Source organism: Macaca fascicularis, chromosome 6, assembly GCF_037993035.2.
Source record: "Macaca fascicularis isolate 582-1 chromosome 6, T2T-MFA8v1.1".
In the NCBI taxonomy this organism is placed as follows: domain Eukaryota; kingdom Metazoa; phylum Chordata; class Mammalia; order Primates; family Cercopithecidae; genus Macaca; species Macaca fascicularis.
In genome coordinates this window covers 66,807,396-66,833,430 of record NC_088380.1, presented here as the reverse complement: position 1 = coordinate 66,833,430, position 26,035 = coordinate 66,807,396, and the positions used below count along the sequence as shown (strand labels likewise).

Sequence of the window (26,035 nt, the reverse complement as noted above, 5' to 3'; positions counted from 1 at the left end):
CTGGTCAGTCATTTCCATGGAATAGATTCTTGTGCAAAGGAAGAGGTAAGCAGGGAATGATAAACCAGAACTGAAAAATTTAAAACAGTTGCTCCAACTTTGAAGAGGGTTCATTTTAACTTTGTTGAATCCTTGAGAAGCCACTAATAAATAAATAAATATATATATATTTACCATATATAAACCATATATATGGTTTATTATTTATTATATAAATAAATATATATTATATATAATATATATATAATAAACCATATATATATATGGTTTTCTTTTTTTTTGAGATAGGGTCTCGCTGTGTCACCCAGGTTAGAGTGCAGCGGCGTAATCTCAGCTCACTGCAAGCTCCACCTCCTGGGTTCACGCCATTCTCCTGCCTCAGCCTCCCGAATAGCTGGGACTACAGGCACCTGCGCCATGCCCGGGTAATTTTTTGTATTTTTAGTAGAGACAGGGTTTCACCATGTTAGCCAGGATGGTCTCGATCGCCTGACCTCAGGTGATCTGCCCACCTCGGCCTCCCAAAGTGCTGGGATTACAGGTGTGAGCCACAGTGCCCAGCCAAGCCACTAATATCTTACTATTAATATTTTTGTACAGTGGGCACAGACACTGTACAAGGTCCTTTACAAACAGTAACTCATTTAATGCCCCTTACACAAGAAACAAAAGAAGAAACTGAGACTCAGAGAAATTTGCCAAAGGTTATTTGGCTCCTATCTGGCTATGCAGGGATTCAAATTCTGTCTCACTCCAAAGCCAGAATTTTTTTCCATTATCCAGTATTTCCCAAACTTGTCAGGTCATAAGAATCACCCCGAGCACTTGTTAAAAATATACATTTCCTTTACCTCTCCACTGGAGATTCTGATTCAGCAGGGCTGGGGTGGAGCTTGAAATCTATCTTTTTAACCCATGCCCTGGATAATTCTTCAGAATAGGCAAAATTGGGAAACATCATATTCCACACCACATTGTCACTCAGTAACCCACACTATTTCATTCCTTAAGATGTCCCCTTCTAAAATGTGCTGAATTAAAAGAAAGTATATTCAACCACTGATCAATCAACCAATCTTTTCCAACCTGCTTCCAAGAACAGTGTATTGTGTCTAGATGGAAGCCTTTAAAATTACAAGCTGGAATTTTGAAAAATAAATTATTGCATCTCAATATATACCAAAAAACCAGGCTGGCAAAATTGCTTACAAATGAATTTGTTTTAAATGTGATTTGGGCAATAATTCTACCTCAAGAAGTAAAAGAGATTTGCTTTCATTAAATATTAAATAATTTGCATATGTTAATTTTCAGAAAAGAAAAACATTTTCGCATATAGTCTGTATACCATTTAAATATTATTAAAAGTGACTAGGCTATTATTATTCTGTTAATTATTCCAATGCAAAGTGCAATGGTGAGGATCTTATTAAATGAAAACATCTTAAAACTGGAATGTTTATCAGGCTTCAAAACAGGCTTAGAATCCAGTAATCACCAAAAGAAATAGGAAACACCATATTTCCTTATAACCTTAATATTTCCCCTTTTAAATAACTAACTTTTCATGAACTATTTTGTTAAGATTGTCACAAGATAAAATAATGCTATTTAATAGGATAATGTAAAGACGTTTACTTCAGTATTTATTTACCTGTGTTAACTAGGAAAAAACTCCCTCTTATAAACACTAAAAAAGTGTTAGTATAGAAGAATCATAATTTAAAAATTAATGATTTTCTCAAAATTGCCTCACCCTACCTGATCACTGTCTTGCAGATATCTCTGATAATGTGAGATAGTACAAGTAAAACAGGTTTAAGACATATTCTTTAGGGAGACAAAAGATGCTCTGACATGTATGAAGGATGTATTTACAGAAAGTCATTCCAAAATTCACTTTGTAAGCATATAGAATGATCATTTTTCAAAGTGATCAAATAATATTTTGTTCGTTCTCATTCCTATTTGGAGGAAGTAAAGATGTAAAATCTAGACAGCCAGGTAACTTTAGGGGGCACCTTATGCCTAGATAAAGATTATTTGCATTTAAGTTACATGAAAATTAAAATTTAAAACATGAAAGCCAAATTCTGAAACAAATTTATTAACAGCATTTTATCACCTACAGTATTTTTAAATATTCAAGAATTCACTCCCCATCAAGAATAGCATCATGACAATTCAGATGTGAAGTGTCACTTCCAATGACTTTGTTCAAATCCAGAATTAGATGACTTGTGAAAATGAAGAGGTTTCAGTAAAAGCCGGTGTATCAGACATTTTTCAATGTGAAATCTATATTAACTCACACCCCCACAGAATCACATTGCAGTAAAACCATGGTTATGCAGAACTTTTGCAAAAAACACCCAGAATGGACAGGTTTCCCAAAGAGCTGAAGTTGTACTTTTTAAGGACCAAAAATCTTTTTTTTTTTTTTTTTAAACATAGTTTTGTTCTTGTTGCCCAGGCTGGAGTACAATGGAGCGATCTTGGCTCACCACAACCTCCGCCTCTGGGGTCCAAGTAATTCCTCTGCCTCAGCCTCCCAGGTATCTGGGATTACAGGCATGTGCCACCATTCCCGGCTAATTTTGTGTTTTTAATAGAGATGGGGTTTCTTCCATGTTGGTCAGGCTGGTCTTGAACTCCCGACCTCAGGTGATCCGCCTGCCTTGGCCTCCCAAAGTGTTGGGATTACAGGCGTGAGCCACTGTGCCTGGCCCAAAAATCTTTTTAAAGCTTGACGGGGCCGTGTGTGGTGGCTCACACGTGTAATCCCAGCCCTCTGGAAGGCCGAGGCGGGCAGATTACTTGAGGCCTGGAGTTTGAGACCAGCCTAGCCAACATGGCAAAACCCTGTCTCTACTAAAAATACAAAAAATTAGCTGGGCTCGGTGGCAAGCACCTGTAATCCCAGCTACGCCGGAGGCTGAGGCACAAGAACCGCTTGAACCTGGGAAGCAGAAGTTGCAGTGAGCTGAGATCACACCACTGCACTCCATTCTGGGTGACTGAGTGAGACTCTGTCTCAAAATAGAATAAAAATAAAAGCTTAACTTTGCACGCTAGAAATCTTTCTAAAAATGACACACTTCTTTGACTTCTTAAGCATATTACAAGGACTGATTATAAGCACAATGATGCCCTTAAGAGCTACTAAGGTACGCAAGGTTGCTTGTTCATAACAACAACAACAACAAACCAGATTGCTGGCTTGATTTTTCTTCTCTTTTTCTCTTTATTTCTTTTGCCGTTCCCTTCCCTCCCCACTTCACTCCCCTTCCCTTCTTTCCCTTCCCTTCTTTCTCTTCCCTTCTTTTCCCTCCATTTTTTATTTAGTTTGTTCTAGGTTTTGTTTTGGTTTGTTGGTGTCAGACTTTACAGTTGTGCTATTTCCTGTTACTTTCACTTTTTTGTTGTTTTTTTAGAGTCAAGATCTTACTGTATTGCCGAGGCTGGACTCAAACTCCTGGGCTCAAGTGATTCTCCTGCCTCAGGAGTAGCTAAGACTACATGCATGTACCTCCATGCCCAGCCCCTGTTACTCTTAATTATTGTCATATAACCACCCATAATGTCCCTTCTCCCTTTCTGAATTGTTGCTCTCCCCATGCTGTGGCCTCTGAACCCGGAGAACCTGCTTTCTACAATTATGTGTAAAGTAAAATCAACAAAGTTCTTAATGAGGATCTCCCACCTGGTTAAAATGTGCATGATCTTTGTCACATTTATTTTGCCTCCTACAGACTTCTTAGATTCCAGCCAGGTCCCAGAAAATGGTGAGGTTATTAGATAACCAAACTCTGGCTTCTGAGGGGTTAATATAGGATGATAATTGACATTCATGATGATGAGTCCGAGATGCCTACTGAATCATCATGTGTAAAATGATATTTACTGAACATGATTTAGGTTTAAAGCATTTCACGAAATTATAACCTTTGGAACTTGGTGGTTCACTTCTGAAATCTATGGCCATGTTTTGACAGATTTCAGATGAAACAAAATCTGCATTCCCAGGTCACACACAGGGACTGTATGCCATGCACTCCTGTGACAGCTTGAGTTCACCCTTGGGAGGGGAGGGTTAGAAACCAAATGCTTAACAAGCCTGTCCTGCAAGACTCAAGACTGTGCATTAGGAATGACCTGGTCCCTGCCCACCTGTCCAAATGGCCTTACCTTTTGGTTCATTCCCTTTGCTCTCTGGGGCTCTGCCAACACAGGCTACTCAGGCCTACTTTCCATTCCTTGAACACTCACTTCCTCCAGAGGCCTTTGCCCAAGAGTTCCTGCTCACTGGAATGTTCTCCTTCCCCAGGCCCCACAACCACTGCCTGGTTTCCTCCTGCTCAGCTTAATCACACTTCCTTAGGAAAGCCTCGCTGCCCTGACAGGTCAGTTCTGCCTATTACACACTCTAGTAGTTACATGTACTTCTCCTAGGAACTAATATCTGAGTTGTAATTTTTCATTTAGTTGTATGTAGGACACATTACCTGGAGAATAGTAGGTGCTCAATAAATATTTGTTCACTGAATGGAAGGGAGTGAGCAAGGGCACTTCCGCCAGACTGACCTCCTCATTGTGGTTAACATCAAGGTGTGCCGGGAGAGCAATTTCCAACAGCTTAACATTCACTTGATTGCTGCCAAGGCCCATGGGTCTTTCCTTTCCTTTCTAGAAAAGAGTAAAATCTACTCGATGAACATTCAGCAGCATGGTGTGAAGAAATTACTGCCACATTCTGGACATCATTGCATTCTTCCAAGCAAAGAAATAAGAGAATCTTCCCAAACAAATGTCAGAAACTTTACCACACTGTCATACATGCTGCCTGTAACATTTGTCTTTTGTTATTTTTTTTTTTCTGGTTTTCATCTCAAGTGTCTCTCAAGTTTTGGCAATTTCAAGTCTTCTAGTTTCCATGGAAATAGGAAACAGTGATCTTGGAGATTAAGAGCAGGGAGATATCCACTCTAATGGGGTTCTAGAGTTTTCTTCCTTTGATAGTATTTTTGAATGTTGGTTTGGAGGCAGGCAACAAATCTTTATTTTTGTGCCTATAATGCATCAGGCATTGTTCTCTTCCAGGAATGCCTCCACCTCCAAACTGCTACATTAAAGATAAATATGCTCTTCCAGATGTGGGCTCTCAGGTTTATCCTTAAGTGAAATTCAAATTGTTGAGCAGAAACTATTAGCTCTGTAGTGAGAATCTTTACCTTTTCCCTCTAGGGAAGGTAACTTCCCTCAAGCACTTAGATATTTTATAGAGCTCTTCATGACACTCGGGTTACAAAGAACCATGGTATATCCATTGTTAATTTTATTTTTTTATTTTCTATTTCACGAGGAAATAAAAATCTCTTGACTTCCACAGCAAGAAATAAACATGTAATGTTGCTTTTTTTGTTGTTCTATAATCTTCATACTTGATAGTTGCTCATATCCACAGAAAACTTGACCAGACATACCTGAAAAACTTGAAAAATCTGAAAAAGGAAAAAAATAGTTTACTTGTCTCCTTAATAGGCAAATGTCTACGATTTTACATCCTCTCAGAATAACCTCTCAGAATAGTTTCTTTGAGACTTTGAACCTAGAACCTGTGTGCATGTATATGACCATGTAAGACTCAGCTTTTAACCTGTTACGTAATCTGTATTGTAATATACTACATCTCATGCCACCAGAAAGTTTGCAACTTCCCTGAAGGACAGATATGGAAGATTATAAAACCAGCTCCTAGTTTGTCTCTGTGTGGAAGTTCAGCCTCCTGGCCTCTCCCACACTTCTTCAGGATCTGTCCTCCTGCTGAGCACCCACCTGATGGATTTCTCCCCACTGCAACCCACCCTCCTCTCCAGGACCACTCTTTCTTGCCTGTAATTCTGGCCTTAGGAATGCCCAGAGGAGATCTGTACCCAAAAAGTATATTTGAACAAGACCAAGTCTCCAGAATAAAGATAATCCCAATTTACAATTCAGCCATTAGAGATTTAATTCTTTTGCACCTTCCTGAGCCCCTTTTTAAAAAGTATGAATATCCTTTTAGGGGTTAAGATTTCAAGTCATTACCAGTTTATGCTCCCAAGGGATTGCTTAAGCTATATGCCAACCTCCAGTGGAAAATTAAATTCAGGACAGGCCTTGAAGGGTGATGCTAGGAGGAAAAGGGACACTGGGGGTTGGGGAGGACCAAATGAACTTCACGAAGGAGAGTCCATGAATTGAAGAGTCCCACCACAGACCATCCCCCGCCCCAGCTCCAACACTGGCTTTGAATAACTAAAGTCAGTTTCACTGAAATGGTGGCAGATCAGAGTAGGGCCCTAGACTCAAGCCCTAGCATCCATATCCAGGTTCTGTTTTTACAGGTCTGACACAAGATTTCACACTCTTCAATTCATGGGCTCTCTTTAACATTCCCCTTTTTCTTTTTCCCCCTTGTTCCTCCTTTGCTCCTCTGGCCTAAGTTTATCTGTGTACTTGCTTGTATGTACACGTTTTATCTGCATGTGTGAATGTCTGTGTCTCTATGCCCAGGTCTTTCTTTGTCCTGACACCAGCTTGTCTGGAAGTGGTAATCATAAAAAATTAATTCAGATTACTTGTTAGATGATTTAGATATTTTCAGTTTCATTAACAGCTAATCATGGCACAATGGATTACTCAACCAGGGTTTGAAATATGCCTTCAAGGTGGCTAGACTAACTGGAATGATCATGTAAGGGGACTTCGGCAGGGTATCATACACACACAGCGATTATGTCTTTTGTGGGAACATGCATTTGCCTACGAACTGTCTGTGCATGTTTTTGGCAGGTCCCCCTTCTTACTCTCCATTCCGTTCCCCTCCCTAGGTTCTGCCAGATCTGCCTTCAGATTCCTCAGTCATGAAGCCTCCCAGAGAGGGGTGAGAGCTCTTTTAGGTCTAACTACACCCTGTGAGGAGTGTCCCAATATGCCCGTGGGTGAGGCAGGCAGGCCAACTGCACCCCAACAGGGTTCAGCACGAGGCTGGGAGGTGAAAGATGTGTAGCCAGAAGTCTTGGAAAGGCGCCACTGGGGACATAGCCAGGTATCTTGCCGCCCTCAGAAAAATGCTCCTGTTACCTGCAAAACAAATTAGCGTCAGTGACAGAAGTGTGACCCTGGGGCCGAAGTTGTATGTGACCTCTTCCTCCAACCACCGAAAATATTCTGGTGGGTATGGGGGTCTGGTTGGTATGGGAGAGTATGAGCACACTTGCCCGCTGCCACCCCACCATAGACAACCATTCACCCCCGCCCCACCCCAAGCTCCAACACTGGCTTTAACTAACAAAAGTCAGTTTCGCTGAAATTGACAGCAGATAGGAGTAGGGCCCTAGACTCAAGCACTTGCAGCCAAATCCAGGTTCTGTTTTTGCAAGTCTGACACAAACCACTAACTCCTCTGGCCTCACAAAGTGCTCTGTGGGTAGGAGTAGCCCTGCTTGCCCTTGACAGGGACCACTTTCAAGGACCGGTTGGATTTGTCAGGGGTTTTCTCTTAACGTTTGTCAATGACCATTGTCAGGTGTTGCTAGGGTTGCAGGAGAAAGGTTTCACTTGATTGGCTAAGCGACCGTATTCCTTAACCAATCCAAACGCTCTGCCTGGGGGAGGGGACTTAACAAGATAGAACAATATCAAGCACAGGCAGACGCATTCCGTGTACTAATAAGGCGTCTGGAAAAATGGAATTACAGTGTGCAGGAATCCCATGCCCCTCTGCAGCTCCAGCCATGGCGTGGTTGCTGTTAAAAATGTTACAGTGTAAGTTAAAGTCATTCCCATTGATTGGAGGACATCAAGATTTCAAAACAGGGAGTAGCAATTGGAAGGAGGAAGTAAAACTCCTTGCTCATTGTGTTTTACAGCCTTCCTTAGTAAAACTGCTGAATTGTAATTTAAAATATTCCACCCTTTCAAATAAATTAAGTGCAGCCCTTAAAAAACAGGAAATGAGAGAGGCGCACACGTATTGTCGACTAAACATTCACAGACCTTGTACCACAAAGCAAAGTTGAAAATCAGAGAACAATCCTATGAATTCATTTTAGAGTGATGCCAACAAAGGTCCCCACCAAGGGAGGTGTTATGCCTCTGGCAGTGCACTCTTGGGCTGAAACCTGAATGCTAATTAGGAAACAAATGAAAGACAAATATCAGCTTGAAGGGAAATTTGGATCTTGCAAGATCATAGATATTCAGAGATTCAGATAAACCTTATGGTACTAAGAGCTATGGTAGCAATGGCTGAACCCTCCCTTCAGAAAATCTAACGGCAAGTAACCCAGATGTTTCTACTGAACTCTGGTAAATCAAAGAAAAGCATCCCCCTATAATTCATTTCCTCTATCGAACCCTTCTGCCCATGAGGACCCCATAGTCCAGCTAAAGAGCTTGAGCTTAGTTTCAGGCTGAAATGGTTTTGGGGGGGTTCTGCATTTTACTTTATATACATTTTGAAGTAAATGAGAGAAAAGGATAAAAGATTTTGAGACTGAATTCTGAATAGTTCCCTCTCCCACCTCTATTGGTATAAAAGGCAATATTCATGAGCAGAAAATGATGTTTGAGGAGGGCTGGCAACAGGACTTCCCTAACAGTTGCACAGAAAGTAGAGCTTCACAGTCCTCCCCCACCACATTCGGGTACCCGCTTAATGCTGCCCACACTGCAGGCCAGTGGAATCCACCTCAATTAGACTTTGCCCTGGATCTCCAGCACCTTAGTGGAAACACCATAATAGCAGGAATTATTATTCCAAGGGGGAAGAAACTTGAAGAGTTTGGTTAATTCTTTGGTTGCATGTGATGCTGAATACAGATATTTGTGCTGTTGGCAACATCTTAGGAAGTGATTTAACCCACTTGCATAGCCAGACATAATTTGTCATGTGGCCCTGTGATTTTAACCCCATTCATTTCTCTCTTATGATTGCTTCCATCAGGTTTGTGTGTTAATTACTTAGGACACATCTTTATTTCAGAGGTCTCGAAGTCCTGCTTGACATTTCTAACTTAAAACCTAGACTTCTCCATTCCTGAACTTACCTGCTCTCTTCAGGAACAGATCCAGGAGGCCACAAAACTAACCACCCACCTCTAATCTTCCTACTCAAGCAGTTGGACCTGGGCTGGTGTGTTACGAAACTCACCATTATGCTAGATCCCTTCCCAGCCTGGCAGGCACACCCACACAGCCACCAGTGAGTATTCCCTAGGGTTAGAACAGTCCAGGGCTTTGTGAATTGGTACTCTCTTCATATCTTATATTTCAACATAACTTCCAATGAGAATCATACAGTTAGTTTTGGTTTATAAAAGTCTACTAAATCAACAAAAAACAAAAACTTGGCCACTAATTTCAATCTGCAATCAAACAGCAGTTCGTTCATTTAAGTTCCATCCCTTTCTTTTCCTAAATCAGTCTCTAATAAAGGGGGGGGATTTTTAATGATAAAAAGTAGAAAACTGAAGAAGCAAAAGGCCCAAGATACCCCACAAATAAAGAAGCAGTTGCAGACCATTAATGATCACTAGGAGGAGACGGAATCACAGAAAGAGGTACTCAAGGGAGTTTGAAAGTTTGAAAGACCACATTTAGCCTGAACCCTCAAGAAAGTGTCTAAGAGAAAGTAGGCCAAAACAACAATGAAGTTAGGGTGAAAAAGATGTGAGTTTAGTTTTCAAAATGTCATGTCTGTATTGAGTGTCCTTTTTGTTCGAACAAGAAACAAAGAGAGAAATCAAACAGCTTCACTGACAAGCAGAGCAGCTGGCAAAGAGACCAGGGTAAAATCTTGGGAAACCCTTTAATGCGTAGCCTAAAAACAACTCTAAAGAATCGCTATATCCCTTCAGTAGATCTCTGTTTTCCCAAGTCCTGTTTTCTTCATTTTGCCCCATGTCATAACTGACACCTGGGTCTCTCTGTGGATTTCTTTCTTTGAATGTTTTTAAAGCTTCTGGGGAGTCTATTTTTTATTCATTCATGCCATATATTAAACTATTTAAAATATAATCTCCCAATAACATATGCTTATTAAAATAATACATTTATCCTGTTCATAAACATAAAGGCTGACTTGATTCCAGAACAAGGCCATGACCGGGTAGTTTTGCCTGTGGTGACTCCTTCCAGCCATCAAAACAGAAAGCTTCTTATTATAAAACAAAGTGAAAAGGGAGGTCTAGAGTTGGATTCATTCTCTGGGGCTCTTGAGAGTGTAAACAGTTCACAAGGTTTTCCTCAGTTGTTCCCAGTATGTACGGACATGGATGTTTCTTTAGGCAAACACTTCTATTACAGTGACCACAGTGAAGCTTTGGATTATCTTGAGCTTACAACACATTTTGTGAACACCATTTATTAAGATCAATGTGCTTTGTTTAGGCCACCGAGAGCCATAACCACAAAAAAATTGATAAATTAGATTTAAACAAAATTAAAAACCTGTCATGAAAAGAGACCATTAAAAAACAAATAGTCAAGATATAGACTGGAAGAAATTATTTACAAAACATAAACTTGACAGAGGACTGATATCCAGGGTATATAAAGGACTCCCACTTATTAATAAAGAGAAAACTTTTTTGAATGGATGAAAGACACTTTACCAAAGAAGATATATAAATGGCAGATAAGCCCATGACAACGTGCTCAATATCTTTAGTCACTGGGAAAATGCAAATTAAAACCTGAATGAAGTATCACTACCTCCAGGATGGTTTAAAATATAAAGAATGAAAACACTAAATGTCAGCAAGGATGTGGAGCAACTGGAACTCCTATACATTCTTGATATGAATATAAAATGGCACATCAACTTTAGAAAAAGAAATAGCATTTTCTTCAAAAACTAGATATATACTAGCTGTGATCCTGCAATTACATAAGTAGGTCTTTTCCTAAGGGAAATGAAAACATATGTTCATCAAAATACTTGTATAAGAGTGCTCATAGCAGCTCTATTAGTAATAGTCAAAAACTGAATACAGCCCAGGTATCCATCAAGAAGAGAATGAATGCGCAGGGGCCCAGCACGGTGGCTCACCCCTGTAATCCCAACACTTTGGGAGGCCAATGCAGGCAGATCACTTGGATCACTTGAAGTCAGGAGTTCAAGACCAGCCTGGCCAACCAGGTGAAAACCCTGTCTCTACTAAAAATGCAAAAAATAACCAAGTGTGTTGGTGGGTGCCCGTAATCCCAGCTACTCAAGAGGCTGAGGCAAGAGAATCGCTTGAACCCACTTGCAGTGAACTGAGATCACACCATTGCACTCCAGCCTGGACAACAGAGTGAAGCTCCATCTAAAAAAACAAAACAAAACAAAACAAAACAAAAACAAAACAAAAAGGACAGAGAGAATAAATGTGCAAACTGTGGTTTAGTCATACAATGGAATACTACTCAGCAATACAAAAGAATGGGCTACCACTGTTCACACAATAACATGAACAAATCTCAAAAAATTATGCTGAGTGAAAGAAGCCTCACACAAAGAATTCAACCTATTTGACCCTTTCACATGAAATTATAGAATAGACAAAGCTAATCTGTGGTGAAAAAAATCAAAACAGTGGTTGCCTCTGGGTTTGGGAAAGGGATTAGGAACAAGGATTGACAGGAAAGATAAATGAGGGATCTTCCCAGGTGAAGACAATATTTTATATCTCAGTAAGGGTTTGGGCACACAGGGATATATTTGTCAAAACTCTGAAACTGGACACTTAGTGTTAACAGTTTAAAATCTGTAAATTTCATACCAAATGAAAAAAGTAAATACCAAACTGAAGTTTTAAAGTAGATATTGGTGGATGCCTACAATTTACTTTTAAACACATGAAAAAATAAGGTGAATTAATGGAGGAGGGGTGTATAAATATGTGATAAAGCAAGAAGAGTCAACTATTAATAGCAGAATCTACAACTAGATCGTGGGCATATAGGTGTTCACTGTAAAATTCTTTTAATGTGGTGCATATTTGAAAATACTGATAACAAAGCACTGGGAGGAAATCTATGTGCTCTTGCGACCCATGAACCGTCTTCATGTGCTTGGTAGATCTGAATGCTCTATTTTTAAATGCTCATACTAGCAGATTATAAATAGAGAAGATGGCCGGGCGCGGTGGCTCACGCCTGTAATCCCAGCACTTTGGGAGGCCGAGGCGGGCGGATCACAAGGTCAGGAGATCGAGACCACGGTGAAACCCCGTCTCTACTAAAAATACAAAAAATTAGCCGGGCGCGGTTGTGGGCGCCTGTAGTCCCAGCTACTCGGGAGGCTGAGGCAGGAGAATGGCGTGAACCCGGGAGGCGGAGCTTGCAGTGAGCCGAGATCGCGCCACTGCACTCCAGCCTGGGCGACAGAGCGAGACTCCGTCTCAAAAAAAAATAAATAAATAAATAAATAAATAAATAAATAGAGAAATGAAGGCTGGAATTGCAAAAATTTCATATCTGAATTATTTTTCTTTTCAAATCTAGCCTTTCATACTTTTTTATTTTAGTAGGCAAAAGAAGCCAGGAAACGGTTATTATGAGAGGAAAAGAGAGGGGAGAGATCTGTGACCCTAAAAACAACAACAACAACAAAATTCCTACTGTAAAATATTGAATATCAAGAGCAGGCACACACTGCAGACTTATAGAATGAAAAAATTAATGAAAACACCAAGACTGCATCCTCAGAACCACGGAGGAATGATAATTACAGACAGTATTTCTGGAGCAGACACATAACCTTGATTCCCAGGATACCCCCTAAAGCACTCTAATAGTATGCTATTTGTGGAAGGTTTTTCCACCTTTAATAACAGAGAAATAATGTTAGAAGGAAAGAAATCCCTTATTTAGCCACTGGAGTGTCATTATTGAGCCCCAGCTGAAGGCCCCCTTAAAAGCATCCATATGGTAAAAGAACATGTTTCCCTATGAAATCAAAACTGAGTACATCTGAGACTTTTGAACATCTTTTTCCTTGGATCTTAAAATGGATTTGTGCATATTTGTGAAAAAAAATTTTATGATGTGCTATCTTCCAAAGTGAATGGTTATTTATAATTCATAAAAGACCTGAGCACAGGAAAAATTTTCCCTTTTATTAGCCCTGTAAAGTTAGACCAGCTGATCTTTTAGTGCATATTACAGACATCAAATTCTCTGTGTGGTTGAAGTTTCTCTTTTCAAACTTAATGCAAGAGGCAGTGCTACTGAATCTGCTGTTCAAAAGCTGGTGGGGTCCACATCTCTTTTGATTAAATGTTAAATAAACAAAACATCACTCTCAGAGATGGTCTCTGAAGGCACAGAAGGGAAAATACTTGGAATGCTAAACATACTTTTTAAATCTTGAACAACCTTTTGTAAAATACAGCAACATATTTTCAAATGGATTTTCTTTTCTGTCTGCAGCGTTTAACCAGTCTTCGTACACAGTTGCCACATCATTTCCTTTCAGCTGCTGCAGGCTACTTGTGAGTCAGAGTACTGATATCACGAGCAGGAATGACCTGGGTGGAGGAATAGGGGCACTGGGGATTTGGATGCATGACAGAAGCCCCAATGCCAAGGGCTTCCATCCAGCTGCACCTGCGCATCCCCTGCCAGTCATCCCTCACCAGCAGTACCCCGCCAGTCATGATATCACAGAAAGTTATTTCCTTCAAGGAATCCAAGTTTCTTAGCTCACCCTGCCAGGGTCACATCCACCCTGTTTACTGGTGTGTCACATACCCACATAAGAGAGTTGCACAGAAGTTTTAGAAATCTAAGTTAAATCTAAAAATAGCATGTTTTTGCTTCCTTTGAAGTACCTTGCCTTTGAATATTCCAGCTGAGCCTTGTAAGCTCCCTCATAAAACTATATGAAGATAGATTTTTTTTCTGTATCCTGACTTTTTTTTTTTTTTTTTTTTTTTTTTTAAGATGGAGTTTCTCCCTGTTGCCCAGACTGAAATGCAGTGGCATGATCTCGGCTCACTGAAATCTCCACCTCCTGGATTTAAGTGATCCTCCTGCCTCAGCTCCCCCAGTAGCTGGTAGTACAGGCGTGCACCACCACGCCCTGCTAATTTTTGTATTTTTAGTAGAGTCAGGTTTTGCCATGTTGACCAGGCTGGTCTTGAACTGCTGACCTCCAGTAATCCATCCGCCTCGGCCTCCCAAAGTCCTGGGATTATAGACGTGAGCCACCATGCCCAGCCAAATATGGATTCTTAACTGCCGAAAAGCCAACTCACTTATGAAACAGGATCCTTGGCCAGAAAGAATTGCCTCATTCTCTATTCTATAACCTACTCCTGCCCTGGCTACTGACAATAATCAGTGGCCTTCTTTTCCTTTTTTTTTTTTTTTTTTTTTGAGATGGAGTCTCACTTTGTCGCCCAGGCTGGAGTGCAGTGGCACGATCTCGGCACTGCAACCTCCCAGGTTCAAACAATCGTCCTGCCTCAGCCTCCCAAGTAGCTGGGACTACAGGCATGCGCCACCATGCCCAGCTAATTTTTTTTTTCTTTTTTCTTTTCTTTTTTTTTTTTTTTTAGAGGTGGGGTTTCACCATGTTGGCCAATCTGGTCTCCAACTCCTGACCTGAAGTGATCTGCCCACCTCGGCCTCCCAAAGTGCTGGGATTACAGTCATAAGCCATCGTGTCTGGCCATAAATGACTTTCAATCAGTTCTAAAGTCCCTGCTGCCCTGAGTGGTTCTTTCATCTTATAGACTGTTGGGATGGCTGCTGAAAGAGAATCATAAAACTGAAACCAATTCTGAAGTTCCTTGCTTCTGAGAGATGAGAAGTGTCTCGATACTGGGTGGCAAAGGAAGAAAGAGTGAAGACGCCATTAGGGAGGCTACTGTTTGATGGACAAACCCCACCGAGGGCTCTCCTTAGGAAGGAAAGGCTGACTCTTGGATGGTTCTGTCCTCTCCTTTTCTACTTACTAGCTGTTAGGCTTTCAGCTGCAAGAAAATAGTGTAAATGCAAGGACAAGGGATGGAATATTCATTCAAGTGCATTTTGAACGAGTTTTTTTTTTTTAACCATCTTGTGCTGCCTGACGCAGAAGATAAGAATGAGGAGATCTCAACTTCTTGACAAGGTGCCAGTGGCACTTGTAGTACCCACAGTGGGAATGGAAAAGGCAATATTTATTCTGAGGGCCCTGACAACATCATCGTTAAGTCATTCGTCCACTCCCAAGTAGCTTGCATTTTACAAGATCTGGTGAGAAAGAGGCTTCATGAGCTGTACTGGGCATTTTTTTCCCCTTTCCACCCTTACCTAACATATCAAAGCACTGTTTGGAAAAAATTGGATGACAAAATAGCATATGCTATATGCTATTGTATTTGTTTAGTGTAATATATCCAGAATTTATTTTCCTGTTGCAAAAATGAAAGCTTTTGTCCTTTCTCTTCATCATCAACTACTCAAAATATGAGATCATTACGTAACACCTACATTAAGTAACTACTATTTGCCACATCCATCCATCTGCATATCCATCTACAAGTATTTCTTGAGTACTTAGCATGTGCCTATGACCCTATGGTGGAGATATGGAGAGGAACAATTTGCAAGCCTTGTCCTTCAGAAGCTTGCAGGCATGCAGATGATACTGTCTTTTGTGTCTCCTGTGTATACCTTCATTGAACACAGTTAACTTTCTACTGTTACTACACCTGGACAGGACAGCAGGGGATGTGGCTTTGCCCCAGACAGTGCCCTTAGGTTCATAAACTTTACCTACTCCATTGTCTATGCTTGCTATCCACCCTGTCCACTGAAGCATGACACACAGTCAAGAGAAAAATTAATGTTTACTGCAATGGAAGAAATTTTCAGGACATAGTTCAGATAAAATACAGAATAATGTCAAATATTCACTTTGTAATTGTAAAATTGAAACAGCCACTGCCAAGTATAGTGTATTTAATTTTCTCTCCTTTCTAGGCTACTGACCTCTCCTCCAGAACTAGGCCTTTGGGGTTACAGCTCATCTGGCTTAATTCACCCATTCTGTCCTTCGGTCCAGTCACTTTTCTGGTCTCCAGAAGCAAGCCATGAGGTCCTTTCTTTTGGTGGCGAGGGGCAGGGGGGACCCTAAGTGTAGGTTCCTTATCCATCATCCACTGAGCCACTGTTTCCTTTGAAATACTGTTGTGTTTTGGGGAGGGCGTGTGAAGGGGGGAACTGAACTGGAAGGAAACCTGGGCTGGGGAGAGGATGCCAAGAAGGCACCCAAGGCTTCCCCTTATGATGTGTTCACCCAAACCTCGGACAAGCACTAGGGTTTGTTTATGGCATTTTGTAAATAGGCCAGACAGCTTTCCTGGCTAATACTTCCTGAAAAAGTTTATATCCCCCAGGACAAGGCCAGAGCTTCCCAGCTTGCCTGCAGCAGTTTAGCAAGGCTGGGTTACAGGTATGAAAATACATTACAGATGGGTTAAGATAGGGATCCTCTCAGCCCTGGGGCTGCTGGCCAGAGCCTGAGGCAGTTAAAGCAGCCACCTGTGAAACACAGGGCAGCTCTGCCCCACCTTTTTTTTTTTTTTTTTCTTTAAATTGATGTTACTTAAAGGGAAATGCCCCACCTTTTATCATCTGAGCTGATAAGAGTTTTGGAGAGATGACTGAAGATAGCTCCCTGTGTTTGCCTAGGGGCAAGAAATTCTAGTCAGCCATCAGTCCCATTGCTGGCCCTTTGTGCAGAGGCCAGCCCCAGTCCAGCAGTTTCATCCTTAGTCTCAAGACCCTCTCCCCAATCCTTCATTCCTTCTTGCTCTACACCACAGCTGAGCATTTCTGGCTGCTCTTTTGCCCTGTGTTTATGGCCTTCGCTCTGCGTACCATTAGCCCCAGGTTGGTCCAGAGTCTTCATCCTCGGTCTTCTCAGCCTAGCAGGTCCAATAGAAATACAATGCCAATTATGTAATTTTAAGTTTCCTGCTAGCCATATTTTAAAAGGTTTTAAAACAGGTAATATTAGAGATTTTTGCATCCAAATTTACTTATTTATTTAAACAGCATTGTCGAGGTATAATTCACACACCATACGATTCACCCATTTAAAGTGTACCATTTAGTATGTTCAGAGTTCTTCTTATTATTACTGAGACAGAGTCTCACTCTATCACCCAGGCTGGGGTGCAGTGGCGTGATCTTGGCTCACTGCAACCTCTGCCTCCTGGGTTCAAGTGATTCTCCTGCCTCAGCCTCCCGAGTACCTGGACTACAGGCACGTTCCACCATGACTAGCTAATTTTTTGTAGTTTTAGTAGAGATGGGGTTTCGCCATTTTGGCCAGGCTGGTCTCGAACTCTTGACCTCAAGTGATCCACCCACCTCGGCCTCCCAAAATGTTGGTATTACAGGTGTGAGCCACCGTGACCCGTCTGTGTTCACGGAGTTCTACAATCACACCACAGTCAGTTTTGGATTTTTTTTTTTTTGGAGTCAGGGTCTTGCTCTGTTCAGGTTTGAGTGCAGTGGTGCGATCATAGCTCACGGCAGCCTTGAACTCCTAAACTCAAGCCATCCTCTCACCTCAGCTTCCCAAGTAGGTGAGAACACAGGTGCGCACTACCATGTCCTGCTAATTTTTTCTGTTTTGTAGGGATAGTTTCTCACTACGTTGGCCAGGCTGGTCTCGAACTCCTGGCCTCAAGTGATCTTCCCATCTCAGCCTCCCAAAGTGCTAGGATTACAGGTATGGCCTCATGAACAATATTAGAATATTTTTTTCACCCCATAAAGAAACCCCATACCATTAGCACCCACTTTCCATTTCCCTCCAAATCTCCCCAGCCCTAGGCAACCACTAATCTACCTTTTGTCTCTATGGATTTTCCTATTGGCCATTTCATATAAATGGAATCATGCAATGGGTAGCCCTTTGTGTCTGGCTTCTTTCACTTAGCACGCTGTTTTCAAAGTTCATCCATGTTACAGCATTCATTTTAGTCGTGTATTTTATTTAACCTAATCAACCCAAAGTATTACCATTTTAACATATAGTAAAAAAAAAAAAAAGGATTAATAATGTATTTTACTTTTTAAAAATATGTCTTTGAATTTTGGTGTGAGTTTTTACAATTACAGCACATTTTAAGTGCTTAGTAGCTACATGTGGCTAGTGGCTACTGTAAACAGCACGAGTCAAAGTCTTTTATGTTACCTTTTAAAAACAAGAGCAACAACTCTCTCCACTTACCACCACAATCCTGGGGATCCCCTCACCCCCATCAGCACCTACACCATCATTCACAGGTGACTTGAGGATTTTAAGGTGGTCACTCTGTTGTGGTGCTAAATTCTTCTTTCTCTTCCCTCCTAGAAGGCCCCCAGCTCCTGCTTCTGCCTTGTCCATTGCAACTGAGATCAAAGCCCTCAAGCAGATAACTGGAGCTCACCCTGACTGCTCGCTACCTGCTTGCCCTGTTTCCCTGTGTCTCATGGTTATACGGTGCATCTTGCTGAAGTGAAACGTTCTGTTTCCCTTCACGAGAACACTCTAGAAAAAACTAACATGAGAAGCTTTCCTCTTACTTTAAAAAAAACAAGCTTGTCATTTCTTAATTTTCTCCCTGGTCCATTTTCAACACCCATTGTTTTGCTCAGAGTAGCTCTAAGCATTCAGATAAAGCTCACTGGTAGGAGTAGATTTGTGAAATTGCTACAAGCTTCCTCACAGCTTTATCCTGCTCCTGTCAGCCATTTCCTCAAGAAAATGGACGTTTAATCAGTGCAAGGGTACATTTTATTAGTCCGGCTCATCAGCCATCACCTTCATTCAGGCTCAAGGGAGACCACAGAAAGAAACCCACAGTGCTGCCAGTGGCTGCCCCGGATGCAGGAATTTCAATACAAAGCAGCACCTTTATGAACTAAGCACAGTATTTATATCAGTATACTCTGTCTGTATGGTAATAAGTAAGCTATTTCTAAACATTTGTGACTCAAGATTGGCACATGAAAATGTTTGTGAAATTACCTTTTTGAGGGAAAAGCTTAAAAAATTATTTAGTTCACAAAATGGAAGATTGAGGGTAAGTTTAATAGAAATGTGAGAACAGCAATATCAGCATCTTTCCTTTTTCTCTTTAGAGTCGGAAGGGAGAGAATGCGCTAAAATCGCTGCAGAAGGAATTTGGTGTTGACTTTCGGAAGAATTTCCTGCTAATAACGTTGAAGTGCTGGAGAACCTCACAGAAGGAGTTTCAGGGTTTCATTCTATCAACATCTCCTGAGCACCTTCTGGAGATTTCCTGCTTTGTGTCTAATTCTGTCCTACAGCTAAATCAGGAAGATTTCACCCAAATGCTTTTCCAGAGTCTGATTTTCCTAAACTGAAGTGTTGCTATTTCTTTTTTCAAACTTAACTTTTCTTTTTATTCTCAGCCACCAATTAAGTTTCCCTGGGTCCACAAGTCCTGGAGCCTGCCATACGCACGCACGCGCGCACACACACACACACACACACACACACACACACACAAGCTTTAAAAACTAAGCATTATTCAAAAAGTAGAAAATCTACACAAGTCAAGAGTTCTTTAGCCTCTTGGTCAAAAAGCCATTCGTAAAGCAATGGCATTCTGGGAAAAGCGGCAGCAATAGTAGTCACCTCAAAGGTTTGGAGACTTTCTGTGAGCTTATTTATATCAACTACCTCTTTTTATTCAACTGAAACTTTGTTTTCTACAGAAAATGGCAATACCATTACCATTCTAGGATTCCCTGTGTTAGGCCTCACCCTGTAAGGCTTGGCTGTCTATGCAGAACAGTTAAAATACCCAGAGCCCCAGGGAATGTCATAAAATTTTACCATATCCAGTGACACCATATTCAATGAGTCGTAGAGAACCACGTTTTCTTTTGAACACCTGGCTATGAATCATTGACTTGCAGACTTCCATTTGGAGTTGTTTTCCCATTGTAATTAATTTTTCCTTGTGTTATGCACATTCATGAGCACCTCACTTTTCTTAGGGATGAATGTCTCATTCCACATAATTCTGAAATTCTTCAGTTTTTCATGGCAATCTTGTGTGATCCAGGCTACTCTATTATTGCTATAATTTTAAGACTAAAACATCCTAATAGTCCCATTTTTTTTTCCTTTTCCTCTTGCTTATTTCCAAATGGAAGGAATTCTTATGAGGTAATAGGGCGGTGGGGAAGGAGACAGTTTGCTTTAACTTCTGCTAGTTATTCCATGTTATGCCCGAATGGGTTATTTGCATCTGGTCTCTGTTTGTTAACATCAGTGGGCTGTGTTTGCATAACTAGATCAAATTATGAAAGGACTTCCATTTTGAATGGTTAACTCTCACCAAATAAACACACACACACACACACACACACACACACACACACACACACACCACACATGATCAAGCTCCAAGCTGGAGACACCAGCCTCAGGAAACCTTTGCCAGAGAAAAAGGGATTCCCCTACAGTTCATCACAAAGCCGTTCTGGTTTCAATTTCCCCTCTCCTTTTGAAATAAGATCCATTACCCCCAGCCCTCCACCTAGAGTAAAGTAGCTGGGACTTGGAGGAAGTGGCATGGCAGACCACCCAACAACAGGGGCGTCTGATGTGGAAGGGAAAAGTTAAACCAAAAATCTAAAGATGATGTCAAAGAGACGACTCAGGCTCCCATTTCTCTCCAGTGAAGATCTGCGTGCTGGCGTGTTCAGTTACTCACCCAGCTGGAAGGGACTGGACTAAGTCACTTTCCAGTCCATACCTCAGCCTTCAGTCAGTGTACAACAAACCGTTTCAAGAGACTCTTTTGCTTTCAAGTTCTTGAGAAATGCTTCTGTTCTCTAAACTCCTCAGGCTGTCTTCTGTCAACATACCTATCTCTTCCTTTTACTCATACACATTTTCTTATCACTATCTGATATGTTTCGTCCCTTCCATTAAGCTGTGAAGTTCCTGAAGCCAAAGAATGGGTCTTGTTCCACCGGAGGGTGTCTAGCACCTCCATGCTAATACCAGGGACAGGGGAGTTACTCAGCCCACATCACTGAGCTTGCATTACTTACCTGTTTTGTTACCACTCTGGATCAAGATTCTCTCCCTTAGATTGTGAGATTTGGGAGGGCAGAACCTCAGTTAGTGAAAAATGCAAGTGGCTCCCTGACAAAGTCAACTTCACTAGTGGATGCAGGAAGCAGCCACATCTGAAGTGTGTGATTTGAGGGGTTTTGGAAACACCTTCCGCCCTCAACTTCTAAAATTCCACCAACTGTCACTTTTTTCACTTATTGTTTTGAGTCTTGTTCAAATACAAAGTCATACATGTGGTGTGACTTCAAACCTTTTAATGATCTTCATGTAATTTATGTAACTTATCATGTTCCTGCTTAGAGTAGATAAAGGAAAGATACTGAGTGTGAGAAAAGGAGGAGTTATGATCAGAAAGGTGGGAGGGAAGTTTGGATGTCCATCGGCCCTAATCACACCAAAATCTTTTCAATAATGTGTGATGGTGCTGCTATGAAGAATTTCTCTCTATCCAAAAGCACAGCAGATTCTTTGTGTGTTGACTAGAATATGAATAAGAGTGGGTGCATTTAAAGAGTGCTCACTATGTGCCAGAGAGTGCTCTAAATGCCTGTGAGCAACCCAGTAGACCCCGCAACTCCCTGTTATCCTTCCAATTTTACAGATGAGAAAACTGAGGGATGGGGGATTCAAAAGTCACCAAGGCAAGAAGGTGGTGGACCAAGAAGAGTAGGAATTATTGACACTTCTATTTTTATTCTTTTGTTTGTTTGTTTGTTTGTTTTTTGAGACAAGGTATCACTCTGTTTCCCCGGCTGGAGGGCAGTGCTGCCATCATAGCTCACTGCAGCCTTGAACTCCTGGGCTCCAGGGATCCTTCCTACTCTGTCTCTTGAGTAGTTGGGATTACAGGAAAGAGCCACCATATCTGTTTGATATTTTTAAAAAGAAATTTTTGTAGACACAGGTCTGGCTATGTTGCCCAAACTGATCTCAAACTCCTGTATTCAAACAATCTTCCTACCTTGACCTCCCACAGTGTGGGGGTTGGGACCCTCACTCATTATTATCTTTGAAATAATTAAGCTCACCTTCCCTCATCCCTTTCCCACATTCACCCTCATGATTTTCATGCTTCTCCCCCCTTGCCAACACTTATCTTAGATAATCCTAATGAATCCTAAATGTAGGAAATAAAGTTTCACATAAGGAGGCAGAAATGATGTTCTTGGCATACATAAGGTCTTCTACAAAGAAGAGTTTTCAATAAATGGCAACCAATATGCTGTCATTGACAACACTTTTAAAAATGTAAATTGTGATTCAATACTTTAAAAGTACCCAGGGATTCCTCTAAATTGCAATACGCCCATTGGGGTGATTCCCCCGCCACACACACACACACACACACACACACACACACACACACACACACTATTGACTAAACAGAGATTATAACCATGGCAACCTTTACATCACTTGACACATGAATATGGAGTACAGCCTTCCTGGTGGGGAGGAGTGCTGCTCCGTGTATGTACCCTGTATGCTGTTAGGGTGTAAACAGACACTCACGTGACTCAGCCAACACCTTCTTTTCCTTAAACAGGATGGGTTGAGAAAGTTCATCTTGTGGCTCTGATTAGGGAAGATAGAGTCCTTATTAACCTGTAGATTAGAAAAATTAAATATATTGGTTCCCTAGAATCTAGGGGATTGCCCAATAAATAGGAGGAGACCAAGTTAAAGTTTAAAAAAAAAAAAAAAAAAAAGGCAGATAAATAGCAGAGGAAGAGGCAGGATGCACCATGCCTTGGCCACTACATGTTTGTAGGGTTCTGTTAAGGACAATGGTATGACGTTGAACCTTGGATTGCCTTGAGTACACACTCACAGCGCTGCTCATGGGGCAAGCATGCCTGGGAGATGACCTGGGGCACCACGCCCTGCCTATCTCAGACAAGGAACTGCAGGCAGTGGTGGCGAAGCGGAGTAGCCCCATCCTTAAGGAGCGGAGGCAGGCTCATATTTGCCTATTAGGGACGTGTGGCTCCGAGGTTCTGCTGGGTCCCTCCTGGAAATGGATCCTTCCCAGCCAGCAACCGAAGTCAGCAGCAGAGGGCAAAGCACCTGGGCTTTAGCTCCAAGCCCCACAGTCCTCCTGGTGAGTTTGAGCTTAAGGGGTTTTTACATGTAGTCTGACTTAAAACCTTTTTGCAATCTTCATATAATTTACATAAAAGAAAGAGCTCTTTAGCCAGTGTGGTGGCTTGCGCCGGTAATTCCAGCTACTGGAGAGGCTGAGGCAGGAGGATTGCTTGAGCCCAGGAGTTGGAGACCAACCTGAGCAACATAGTGAGACCTTGTCTCTAACAACAACAACAAAAAAAATGGTTTTAAGTAGTCGATTGTGATGGTGTGCGCTTAGAGTCCCGCCACTTGGGAGGCTGAGGCGGAAGGATCCTTTAAGCCCAGGAGTTCAAAGCTGCAGGGAGCTATGATCCAGCCAACTTCACTCCTGCCTGGGTGACAGAGTGAGATCCTGTCTCTGAAAAGAAAGAAAGAAAAGAAAAGAAAAAAGAAATAGCTCTTTGAAGCAAACCTCTTAAACCGTTAAAAATTGTCTTTGTAACTTGGGGGCTTGTTTGAGTACAGGAGTTTGAGATCAGCTTGGGCAACATAGCAAGACCTGTGTCCACAAAAATTTCTTTTTTAAAAAATCAAACGGGTATGGTGGCTCTTTCCTGTAATCCCAGCTACTCGGGAGATAGAGTAGGAAGGATCCCTTGAACCCAGAAGTTGAAGGCAGCAGTGAGCTATGATGGCAGCACTGCCCTCCAGTCGGGGCAACAGAGTGATACCTCGTCTCAAAAATTATCTTTGTAACGTGGGTTGACTAATCTCTATTATGAACTGTGCAGGGAATTCACCAAATTTATCCTTTCCTTAAATTTTTATCACCTGAGGCTATGTTTTATGTTCTTGTACAAAGATAGTTTAGATTCAACTTATTGACATTTTGGAGGCTTAGAAGTACCAATAAAGCACTGATAATTATTGTGCTTTACTCTTGAGCTTGTAAAATGCAAGTAGTACGTTTTCAACTTTGAAAGAAAACTTTCACTTTCATGAGGACCTTGACTTGCAGCTATATCGAGTGCTACAAAAAAAATGCTGACAGCTTCTTAGGCTGGACATCCTCTACTTTTTTTCAGCCACGAGTTTTAGACATGCAGTAAGGATTCTTTCTTTTAAAAAAAGATTCTATTTACAGTTAACAAAAGTTAGAGGGGTTCTTTTTAATTTTGGAAGGAAAAGGGATTTTTTTTTTGGAGAATATCTAAACCCACACATAGTAATAAGCACATGATTCAATACTTTCAGATACTAACCTTCAGTTTTTCTTTCTTAAAGAACTGGTGGTAACCCTTCACTGACGGAGAGAGGGAAATGTAATTGTTCACACCTACTCTGGAGAACTTTTGAACATTTCAGGAGGTCTTATTATTAGCTCTGCAATGACATGTCAGCTTCTGTCTTCGGGATGTTTAATTAGAAATTCATTTCTTTTTGAAAGTGCTGTGTTTAGGCACTGAGTCCTGTTCAACTTTTTCCCAGGGAAGGCTTTGCATCCCTCTGAAATAGCTATTGCTGAGTGATGCTGCAGCTCTTGGTGTCTCTAACCTGGGCACTCTGTTTGCAGCCATATGCCCTTACTACTGAAGACCACAGTTTTCTCTCAGCACTGTGGCAAAGGCAGAAGCATTTAAAAAGCCCTAACTAATGGGAATATTTTCTTCCTGCTTGGAGTTTGAGTGTAAATGGTTCCTTCACGGGATGAATTATGAAGGAGATCATTAACTAGCCCTTGTCTGTCACTCAAGGTATTGCTGTTTGAAAACTTCATGTTCAATATCACCCTAAGTGAACAAAACCCAGGCCTTGAGGAAACGATGACATATTAAAGGTGGTACAGATGAGAAGGGTGGGCCACCAGGTCATTTAGCCTCAAGATCAAGGGGGTCCCAGACTGTGGCTGCCATTCTGCAGCAAATTTGTGTAGGAAAACAGAGTGTATCTTATCCTAATATAGATCCTAAATTAAATCCACCAAACTGTCAACTCTCACCATACCACCAGGAGAAAGGCCGGATACAGTAGTAAGGGGCATTAGAATCTGTAAACTTCTTTCTTTGTCCTTTCTGGGGCTCTTAGATAGTCCACATACCTGTTGATGCAGTAATGCTTTGCCAATTCTTACAGCCGTCGCTAGTTAGATTTTGTTATATCTGCTGTCATCAGTCAACAAACCTCTCTTGTTGGTAAGGTATGTTGAAGGCCGTAACAATACCAGAGATGAATATGAAGTGTTCCAACAGCAAAAAGAAGCATCTGTCACCCACAGTGCTGACCTGTTGGTAAGAAACAGCATATGAAGTTGTAGCACTGGCCAGAAAGAGGGGCACAGCCAGATTAGAGACAGCTGATCCCTGGCAGAGGTCTGCGTTACCTCCAGGGGAGAGCTGAGCCCTGGCTCTTGGGAGAACTGCTTTTTGCACTTGCAAGCAGAGGCAGGGCACACAGAAGGGGCCCTGGGAGGCTGGGAGTATGCTCAGGCACACGTGAAACTCAAGCCTGAAAACTAAGCCCCAAATCCAAATATGCTGTTACGCAAAGCGTTCACAGATTGGCTGGCGTTTGATTCTCATATGAGGTTACTTGTTGGCATGTGCTGAGTAATTCTCTGGCATGCCTGTGGCTTGTCAGTGGCATTCCTTCTTGAGTCACCACTGGACCCACAGCCTGGCTCAGGGAGCAAGGTCCAGCACTGTCGAAGAGCCTCTCTTTTCAGATGAATCCTAAAGCCCACTGTCCTGGTTTGCAGATGTCACCGCACTTGCTTTTCCATCTTCAGAGATGGGGTGGTAAGCATTTGCAGTGAGTGTTTGAAGGACTTGAGGAAAC

At 41.6% G+C, this 26,035-nt stretch overlaps 2 long non-coding RNA genes across 3 annotated transcripts in view; one reads left to right on the top strand and one right to left on the bottom strand.

The window, feature by feature from the left end:
* Positions 1-3,308: 3,308 nt before the first annotated feature.
* On the bottom strand, positions 3,309-25,701 carry LOC107129997 (uncharacterized). Of its 2 annotated transcripts, none has more exons than XR_006698721.3 (4): positions 25,581-25,701; positions 25,299-25,482; positions 22,646-22,738; positions 3,309-5,501 (listed from the first exon to the last, which is right to left on the bottom strand). It is a non-coding gene; the product is annotated as an uncharacterized lncRNA (long non-coding RNA). The 2 variants fall into 2 exon arrangements; XR_012413689.1 differs by lacking the exon at positions 3,309-5,501 and adding an exon at positions 15,851-16,949.
* LOC141407002 (uncharacterized) overlaps positions 23,028-26,035 on the top strand; it is a 56,137-nt gene continuing 53,129 nt past the window's right edge. The window contains exon 1 of the long non-coding RNA XR_012413690.1: positions 23,028-23,234. This is a non-coding gene — a long non-coding RNA (uncharacterized lncRNA). The remainder of the gene's footprint in view (positions 23,235-26,035) is intronic.